This window comes from Sander lucioperca, chromosome 12 (genome assembly GCF_008315115.2).
Source record: "Sander lucioperca isolate FBNREF2018 chromosome 12, SLUC_FBN_1.2, whole genome shotgun sequence".
NCBI classification, from domain to species: Eukaryota; Metazoa; Chordata; class Actinopteri; order Perciformes; family Percidae; genus Sander; species Sander lucioperca.
In genome coordinates this window covers 7,118,917-7,128,116 of record NC_050184.1, presented here as the reverse complement: position 1 = coordinate 7,128,116, position 9,200 = coordinate 7,118,917, and positions in this window count along the sequence as shown.

Below are 9,200 nucleotides of genomic sequence, written 5' to 3'. Positions count from 1 at the left end.
ATCACATCCAAAAGTAGCAGGAAACTTTCATCAAAGCATAGTTCATCTTTTAATGTTACAAATGCCAGTAATGTTTTAAAATAAGTCTGGACAATTGCAAAAAAGAGGCTGGATGTGAAGGTGTTATGCAGAAATAAAGAAATAAAAAACCCATCCAACCCATACTAGTTCCTTTCAAACTTACAACCTTGCACCCAGCATTGAGTGTTTGTGAACTTTTGAATTGAGTGGATTTTAACAAGGCATAGCAGCAGATGAAAATGGACTGTGTTTTGGGTTAAAGCTCGATAAGGCAGAATTTCATGTGGGGATACAGGAGGAAGGTGGGAGAGCAGGAGTGTGAAAGTTATGTTGTCAGGGAGGAGAACAACTAGAATGGACAGCAGAGGCAGGGAAGATAAGAAGCACAACAAAAAGCATCATCTGTTTGTCAGGATGCCTTGCTCTAACGCTCCAGTAAAATGTATTGGTTTTTCTCATGTTTCATTTCTGCGAGCAGAGGTGAGGCTGGAGAGAGGGAGGGCAAAATAGAGCAACACCTTTTGTGGCGTTGTCACCTACAAAGAACTTTTTCTCTCGGTCTTGGCATCTGTGTTTTTATCATCAAACACTCCCAGGAGTGCAAAACAAAATCCCCATGAGCTGCAACATAAACATTTATGCAGCTAATTATTACATCATCACTTTATTGAAAATGTGTCGGCACGTGTGCATATTTCTGATTTGGTACCCAACTCAACACAACCTTTATCCACACCTACTATGATTAAAACCTCCAACCAACCCCACATGAGACCACTTGATTGGATTGAAGTGGTGATGTCAGTTATGGTTTCAAGGGAGGATGTCTTGACTTTGTGTAGGGCAAATTGATGTCAGGAATGGTGAAAGGGGGTGGTGGTAGTGGCGGTGGGAGGGGGGGGAAGCAGTGGTGGAGGGGTCTCCTGATGCATGCTAAAGTGCCAGTGAGTGGACTGGCATCTATTATTTATCTCCCCTACCCACCATTAAGCCTGTAATGAGCTGGTTTAATTCACTGGGCAAACAGCCTTACAGCAGTCATGTATCAATAAATGTTAATTATCCTGGCTCCTGGCCCCGTCTCGGAGTGCCCCAACGCTGCAGTCCGGGCCTGATTGCTCCAGCATGGAATCCAATATGTTAGATGTCAATGCCGCATCAAATGAGGAATGCAGTGTGTGTTGTTTAGACAATTAGGGCTACCCTCCCTAGTTCTGGTTTAGCATAATGGAGCGAGCCTTCTACTGCTACAGCAACGCTGGCTCATCTGGTTTCTCTGTCATCAGGGCTACTGATCTGGCGATAGATCAGTGTCAAATCATTGTCTTATTGCGCTGAATTATGGATCAGGTATTTTGCATCCCGTACCAGGAATCCTTGAATTACTGGTGGAATGACGAACAATTCAAAATCAAACTTAAGCTGCTTATCAAGATGCCAAGAGATCCTTCTTCTGCCACAGTTGGTTGATTTATGGCGTAATACAGAGTGGATTATAATAAACCACTGCTTTTGACAATACCTCACATTCTTATAAAAGATGTTCATTATATGTACGAACTGACTGAATCACAATTGACACTTACTGAATCAGTAGCATTTGGCCTTGGAGCTCCCGTCTGCTAAGATAAGGTAACCAGCTGCAGTCTGGAGTCTCATATTATAATGTAGAAGACAGATGAGACTGGTATCAATCTTCTCAACTAACTATTGGCAAGAAAGCAAATAGTCTATTTCAGAAAATGTCGAACTACTCCTTTGATCTGTACATTCTGAGCCTCATTGCGAACAGAGCCTTGTGATGACACTTGTATTTTAAACTTAACCAAGTAAAAAGTAGAGATTTCCTCATTTGTTTCCCTTAATAAAACAGCACAGAGAGACAAAACAATAACCTCTTGTGTGGAAAACAATAAATCTAACTCCCAGCAGTCCGGTGAGAGGAGGACTCAGCTCTTGAGTCAGTCAAGATTCACAGCTCAGGGCCCTACAGATCACATGCCTCCGATTTATTCAGCTACATGTAATTTAGTTTAAAAAGAACAATGTCTTTTGACAGTTTTCTCACGTTTTGGGTGAAGACTTCATGTAGCAAGGCGTCACTTCTGAAACAGAATGTGAGAGATCTGCGCCCACCTTGCCTCTGTCAGGTTGAATCAGCGAGGGTGGCTGTTGGGAAAGAAAGGGAAAAAAAAACAATGTTTGGGATTAAGAATATACTTCAGAAGGAATAGCATTACTTAAAAGTCAAGCATATCCTTTGGACTGTATTGCCAGTGAGCCAGCAGCACAGGACACACACACACACACACACACACACACACACACACACACAAACACACAAACGCATAAACGCACACACACACACACACACACACACTTCCATCTAGCTGCTTTGGTGCATCCTTTCCAGTTCAAGTGCAGTTCAGTCCTCTTATCCCCTCAGCACTCCCTGGGGTTCGTCCAGTGAGAGACGCATGACATGATTAATGGACAACAGAGGTGGTTGATGGGAAAAAAGCCACAAACACAGCATTATGAGAAATTATAGATGAGGGTAAAAGGTAGAAAGTCAGTACAGGTAAGGAAAAATGTCCCTCCCCTCATTTAATTCTAGTTTGTTTTAAGATGTATCCATTTCATATTTTGGAATAAATTATTTTATTATTTTACTCTAAGATGGCTGGCTGAGAGTGGGGATAAAGCAAAAAAAAAAAAAAAAAGTAATTTTTCGCTCAGTGTAATGTCTGCGCATGGTGGTTTGGTTAAAGTTGGCAGTCAGGTCTTGGAGAGTACTACAGCATATGTGAAATAAGTTGTATAAAGCCATTTATGGTTGCAGAAGGAGCCACAATAAATCTGATAAATTGTCTCATGTGATGTCACTTGAGTCAGCATTGGTTGGGGCTGACGATTACGAGTTTGAAAATGAAAACAATTTGTGGGTCCTCTGTAGCCCGCTCCTTATCTCTGCGTGAAGCTAGCGGCTCGAGGCTACATTATCCGCTACTAGCATATTACACCCAAATCTCTGACTGAGCGGTCGGTGGTTTAGTAGCATTGTGAGCGCCAGGTTTTGTCAAAAAGACAATATCTCTGGTTGTGCTGCATCAATTTAGATTTGTTTTCTTTTTAACTGTCCACTATGAGTCTAACAATGATATAGCAATGCTACATCTGTGCAGTACTATTTTAAGGTATGGTTAGGGCTAGGCAATAAAGACATTTGGTTGAGGTTAGAAAGATTGTGGTTACAGTTAATTTAACGGTGAACTGCTGGTCTGTGATAAGAGTCGAACTCCATGCAGACAGGCTACATGCCCATGCACCATGTAGACCTTGGTGTGGAATCATCCAATAGGGACTTAATTCCTAAAGATACAGGGCTGGTTTGGAGATTCTCTCTGCTGTTGATACTTGAAAGTTTTGCTGTGTTGCACCCGTCTGTCTGACAATGCCACCGCAGTCTACCTCTATTACTTCAATAAATAGTAAATTTGAGGTCACCCGGATAGCTCAGTTGGTAGAGTGGGTGCCCATATATAGAGTTTACACCTTGACGCAGCAGGCCCGGGTTCAACTCCAACCTGTGACACTTTGCTGCATGTCATTCCCCCTCTCTCTCCCCTTTCATGTCTTCAGCTGTTCTGTCAATATTGGCCTAAAAATGCCCCAAAAAATATTCTTAAAAAAAAAAAATAAATAACAAATCTGAGTTCATGTTACCTGATCAGTACTTTTTTAAACCAAAAATGAGGTGAAATAACCTCGCAAACATGACATCAAATCCATGTTCCATTATCCTTGATGTAATTTGAACCAGCAGTGTTGTCACCATATAAAGAGATCCAATTTGTCAGCATTTCCAGCACAGATATGTATGCTTTTAATGGAGCATATTTCCTCTGAAGCATCATGAAATAATGTTTCCTGTGTATCCTGTCAAAAAGCCAACAAACAGGTATAATGGTGGTGGAACAGAAGTTACGGGTAATTTCAATGGCCACCTGTAGATGTTGCACAGTGTTCACGCTGACTTGTCACTGTTGTTGCATTATGTGTGTGTGTGGATGTATGTGTATATGTTTTATGTGACAGAGAGAAAGAGACAGGGGAGACTAAATGTGCCCCTCTAGCCTTTGTAATTATCTGCCAATTTTCTCTGCATCAGTTGCCTTTATCATCCCTTTCAGATCTCACCTAGGGGTCGGAGACTGTCACTCTGTGGCACCTCCATCTCTCAGTGTGCCGGATGAAATGTAGAAGTCCTCCCATTGACCTCTGCCTGCCAGATCCCGCTTTCCTCTCCCCTTATTTGTTTCCTCGTAACAGGAGACATTTAGAGATAAGGATAATTATCAATCAGCGATCTCAGCAGCTATTTATGCAGCCACTGAAGAGGAGGCAGTGGATGGGTGTTACTTTCTGACACTGACTCAAGATGGCATGATAGATTGTCTCTTTTTTTGTCCGCAGGATGTCTCCTCCACATTTTCTTGTAGGAGATTTGACCATTAGGAATAAGAAGAATATTAAGATTGTAGAGTCTTTTCACGAAAAGCATGTGATGACAATTTGAAAACAATCAAACCACTGTGAAAATATTGGCTTATGTCATTTTATCGTTTTGTTTTGGGTTCATTCTTAAAATCGCCAATAAACTTGACATTTTGCAGGCAGACCTTTGGGTTAAAGTAATGTCAGTGGCCTTACACTCATGCAGCAAGCCACTTTCACCCCAGCACTCCCTGACACACAAAACAAAACCCCGATCTGATGTGACATTTGGACAAGCAAAAAAAAAGCATATGAGGCAAGAATTAAAAGCGTTATCACTGGGTTGAACATAGCTTTCCTTCCCAATATGCAGCTTAGGGTCATACATTAGGAGGCAAACCCACTATAAGCCTTAATTGTCTGGCATCCCTCATTTTAAAATGTCACAACTTTATTGCGCACAAAACATTGCTCTCAGCCAAAGGGGACAGGGCATAATTAGAAAATATGTTCAAGCTCAGGAAAACATGATTGAGCAAGATGCCTCTCGAGGTTTTCAACATCACTTGTTTTCCAAGACTCATTCAGGGAACAAAGTCTTTTAAAAACAGCAGTTAATTTCGGGGGGTAGCTCATCTGGCTTTTTTCTTTTAAACATGCTAACATTTTAATACCCTTGAGGATTCGTCTTAGCTTAAAGTAAGACAAAAAGTGGTTTTCTTGGTAACAGACATTGACAAGCCAATTAGGTCAGCCTTGCTGCATCGTCAACCAAATGGGGCCCAACTGTCCCTATTACAGCTGATTGATTCCTGCTTTGGCTGAGTAAAAAGACCAATTACGTTTAATAGTTTGTTGTTGTTGTTGTTGTTTTTGTTGTTTTCAGACCCCAAAGGCAGTGATCCATGCCACATATTAATATTAAGATTAAGTCAAATTGTATTTAAATAGCCTAATGCAGATGTCAAGGGATGCTAAGATGTGTGGGAAAAATCTCCTTTTATGAGTTATTCTGACAAAAATGTGAAAAGTAGTTTGTAGATATTCATCACGTTTAAATATGCAACAAAATGTCAGCTGATATCTTGAAGGCTTGACAGTTAATGATGCAGTATCAACACCTAAATGTTTGTGTCACAATTCTGACAATTTTGTTCGGTCAGTGTCCTACCTGATGAATCTCCATGTTCTTCTAACTTTCTTAAAAGATTTAAGTGGAAGGGATTATTAAAAGGTTCACTGCCTTTCAGGCAGAAATGCCTGTCTTGGCACTGAGACAAGCCAGCAGGGGTTTAGACATTTTGGATTACAACGGGTAGGTGTAGTCGACGTAGAGAGGCGTTATTACAACTAATGTTAGAGCCACATCTGCCTACTGCATGTCAAGTCAGGGTAACAATAAACTCCAGGCTGCAGAATTCTGGTTTTTAATTATAGTTTGTTGAAAGAGTATTGGTAACTTCAATGTTTAAAGAGGTAAACCAGAGCTTTCTAATCAAGTCAGTTAATTATGCCTTTAGTAAATTACAAAGTCTATAATGTAACAACTTTGCATATATCTTTGTAATTGCTTGCTTTGATTGCTGTACATCACTTTCCACTTTATGTTTGTGCCAATAAATGCAGAAATGAGCTGCTTCTAATTTAGTAAGAAAGGCCTTGTTTTTAACTATTATCCAATTAACCTGAATTGTTTGGGTCTATTCTAACATGATGCTGTAACCTGTCATACGGCTACAGCATGAAGATCTCAGTTGCCTCCACGTTGTGTCATCACAATCCGTTTTTTACATCTGGAACCCCAGTTCCCTGTAGAAAAGCTGTCGAACATTATCTTGCCTATACTTAGCAGGGCTAATATCAACTTGTGTTGACATTCCCTTCTCTCATTACACTGTTATCACAACCTTGCAACCTTTGAATTAATTAGTTGCTGCAAGTCAATTAGCTTCCTCTGCAAACGCACCCTGCATGTCAAAACACCCTTCAAAGCTCAGAGCTCCAAAGAATTTGAAATAATTACTTAGGGGTTCGATCTTGGAAAGTTGAATTTGTTTGCGAATTCTAAGTTTTGCTCACTGTGTGTGGGGCTCACCACAAATGAGGAGTAAAGCATTTACTCTTTGCTGGCATTTAACAAATATACACACTAAATCAAATACGGTTTAATTATTTGAATCGGTTAGTAATTGTATATCTAACTCTGTTTTGGTTTATGAAACATGCATCACCATGCAGAATGCATATAAGATATATTCTCCTATTTTGATCTGCGTGCATGGGTTTGGAGAAAGCCCCTGCTGTGAACTTGCAGCTTCTCCTGCAGTGAACTCAGAGGGAAAAACTGTGAAAAATAAACACACAGAGAGAGGTGAAAGTTGAATAATAAAGTCCCAAAAAGAATACAGTTCCTCCCAGATCTTATAGGGGCACCACATGGCTGCTTTGGCTTTCAGGTCATGCTTGCAATGGATTTTTCTGGCTGTTACAGTCACTGAGAACATGCCTCAACTGCCAAGAGCTGGATTGGAAATGGCGCTGTTAGACCTACAACAGCATGAAACAACTATTTATATCACCACTGGTTTCATGGCTGGATTTATGATTCTTTTAACTTGTCTCTCCAAAAGGCAGCTGTCTGAAGCCCAGACATTGTGAAAACACATTATACTCTGCCGGAAGTTGAGGATGGGCACATATAAAAAGTATATAAACTGCAACCATCTTTATCAGTCTGCTATTATACTGTATATTACAGAATACTCTATTGGTAGTGTAACTTGAGTGTGTTCATCATCAGTTTTATAGTTACCAAAAATACGCATATCAGTATATTTTAATGACAGTAATAATTCCTCAAATGCATGGCAACATTATGATTCTCTCTCACTACTCTAATGCTTTGTCTCTTTAAGTCGCGTAATGTAACTAAGTACATGTACTCAAGTACTGTACTATAGTACAAATTTGAGGTACACTACATTCCAGAGGGGTGTTGTTTGACAGCTTTGGCTACTAGTTACTTTACAAATTAAGATTAAAAAAAAAACATTAAAATATAATGCTTTGTAAACTACCCAACAGTATACACAATTGGAGTTACAATGATTAGTTGCTTAAGCTATTAGTCGATTGACAGAAAATGAATTGGCAACTGTTTAGATTTGTCATTATCTATGCAAAAATGCCATTTTATTGTTCTGCTTTTCCTTGTAATTATGTTTAATAGTCTTATTTTATTTTATTTAGTTCACAAGCAATGTGAAGGTGTCACTTTGGGCACTGGTTAGTTGTGATGAACATTTCTCACTATTTACACGTTTAAAGAAAAAACAATAAATCAATAGATTAATCAAGGAAATAATATGCAGATGAATGCATATTGAAAATAATGATTAGTTGCATAATAGTACTGTATAACAGTCACATGGGCGTTTTTTCTGCATTGAGCATTTTCCGTTTAATACTTTAAGTCATTTTTCCTGATTATACTTACATACTTTTACTTTTCAGTACAGGACTTTGTTTTTGCAAAGTACTATTTTGGCAGTACGGTATTAGTATTTTTATTTAAGTAAAGGATCTAAATACTCCTCTACCACTGGTCTCTTTTCACTGGGCTTTGCACACTATGTCATAAATGTAATATAAGTATATAACTATACAGTATTTTGCAAATGCCTTATGATTATAATCCAGACTTCTCAGTGTAGAAATATAAAGCAACATACTATACTTTTGATACTAGAGTGTCTTTGATTAATTCATTATTTTTTTACTGCACTTTTATTCCCTTAATTGCACCTGGTCAACTTATTACTGCACTATAACTGCATGTCTGGTCTAGTATTTTTTTGTCCTTTTGTGCTTTAATGCATTTATTCTCCTCATGTAAAGCACTTTGAATTGCCGCTGTGTTTGAAAGGTGCTGTACATATAAACTGGCTTTCCCATGCCGTACACATACAGTATATATTCATCACTTAGAGAAAGGAGAAAGTATAGTGTGGAAAACAGTGGTGCTGGGAGTGACAGACAGTTAAAGGTATTGATACACCTCCCGGCGAAAGCTAAAATAAATCTTGACCTGCTGTCCAGCTGTCAAAACAGAACTGCTTGTCTTTCTACTGACATGTGCTTTTGCTGAGAATCATAGCCATAAAGACTTGAAATTCAACTTTTTGTGTGAGCTAATTCAATATTTGTGTAGTGTGGGGCTTGCCAGTAGACTCGTCTGTGTGCATGCGTTGGTGCATTTTTGTGCAGAGCCATTTCTCGAGCTCGCACCTCATGCTGCTTTTATTGAATACATTGTCATATGAGATTCATATCCATTCCTTTCCCACACTACCAGGTGCCATCTGAATGGCTCCTTTTGTGTAAACAGCAAATCTTTATCCTGAAATATAGATCAAAACAGAGAGAATGCAAAAGCACGGAGATGGAAAAAATGGCGCGTGAAAAGAGATGGATTTAGTCATGAATTTGAATAAGTGTGGAGGGAAATGGCACAGGTTAATAACAGGGATAAATCAAATCTTTCTCACAGCTTGGGGCTGCGGCTTGTCGATCCTTCGGTGTCGTTAGTCATCCACTCTCAAAGACCTGACACAAATACAACACATAAATAGAGGAGACAGAATTCTCTGGCAGCAAGTCTGACCTTGCTTCTAACAAAATCA